General features: G+C 47.5%; 1 pseudogene; it reads right to left on the bottom strand.

Annotated features, from left to right (window-relative positions):
- Positions 1–415: 415 nt before the first annotated feature.
- LOC120361924 (5S ribosomal RNA) lies at positions 416–541 on the bottom strand (annotated as a pseudogene).
- Between the last annotated feature and the right edge of the window lie 965 nt (positions 542–1,506).

Raw genomic sequence — 1,506 nt, 5'->3', positions numbered from 1 at the left:
CCTGATACAGAATAAGAAAGTAAATAGGCCGGGCGCTGTGGCTCACGCCTGTAATCTCAGCACTTTGGGAGGCCAAGGTTGGCAGATCACCTGAGGTCAGGGGTTCGAGACCAGCCTGGCCAACATTGTGAAACAAAAATTAGTCAGGTGTGGTGACGCATGCCTGTAATCCCAGCTACTCAGGAGGCAGAGGCTGAAGAATCGCTTGAACCAAGGAGGTGGAGGTTGCAGTGAGCCGAGATCATGCCGTTGCACTTCCGCCTGGGCAACAAGAGCGAAGCTCTGTCTCAAAAAAGCAAAACAAAATAAAACAAAAAGAAAGTAAATAAATGTTAATTTCCTTCCTCCTATACTGGGTGTGTGATTTAAGGTTTTTAACTAGATTTGCAATTTCAATCTTCTTCTTTTTTTAAAAAACCTACAGCACCTGATATTTCCAGGCAGGCTCCCATCCAAGTACTAACCAGGCCTGACCCTGCTTAGCTTCCAAGATCAGACGAGATTGGGTGCATTCTGCATTCAGGGTGGTATGGCTGCAGACTCCAATTTTAATCTTATTTGGGCCAAATCTGTTGAAAACTACAAGTGCTTAATAAAATAAAATACATATCTCCCTAAAAGCAACATCAGCTGACAAGAAAATAATGAACTACCTTGCAAATTTCTAAAGGAAAGGAGACCAGTGGGGTAAGCTGGGTAGGGAGCACTGATGCTGCCATTGCCCCGAAGACACCTGCTGATCAGGACAAACTTGGAACTCGGTTTTGGTGGCCTCATGGGATGAAGAGGAAAGAACTCAGGGTCCAGGACCCTCCCAGATGAAAAGGCTATCATGAGATCCTCTGTAGGTGAAGCTGAGACCATCCACTCCTCCCAAAAGGCCACACCCTCAAGGTAAAGGTGAGCCAGAAGTAAACTTGCTTCATGCCTCCAATGAACTTAGGAAGACTGCCCTGATGCTAAACAAACAAGGGGGTGGATGGAAGGGGGTGGAGGAAGAAAACTGGCCTTGAAAAGCTTTGACCAGACTGGGTGTGGTGGCTCACTCCTGTAATTCTAGCACTTTAGGAGGCTGAGGTGGATGGATCACTTGAGGTCAGGAGTTCAAGACCATCCTGGCTAACATGGTGAAACCCCGTCTATACTAAAAATACAAAAATTAGTCAGGTGTGGTAGCAGGTGCCTGTAATCCCAGCTACGGGGGGGGGGGGGTCAGTGGGGCGGGTGGGTTTCACCATGTTGGTCAGGATAGTCTTGATCTCTTGATCTTGTGATCCACCTGCCTTGGCCTCTGAAAGTGTTGGGGTTACAGGCATGAGCCACCATGCCCCGCCTCAGTTTTTCTTTTCTTTTCTTTTCTTTTTTTTTTGAGACAGAATCTCCTTTTTTTTGCCCAGGCTGGAGTGCAGTGGCATGATCTTGACTCTCTGCGACCTCTGACTCCTGGATTCAAACAATTCTCTGGCCTCAGCCTCACAAGTTGCTGGGACTATAGGCGCATGGCAC

Source organism: Saimiri boliviensis, chromosome X (assembly GCF_048565385.1).
Source record: "Saimiri boliviensis isolate mSaiBol1 chromosome X, mSaiBol1.pri, whole genome shotgun sequence".
NCBI lineage: Eukaryota > Metazoa > Chordata > Mammalia > Primates > Cebidae > Saimiri > Saimiri boliviensis.
Note: the sequence above shows the minus strand (reverse complement) of the source record. Positions and strands in the feature narration are given on the sequence as shown.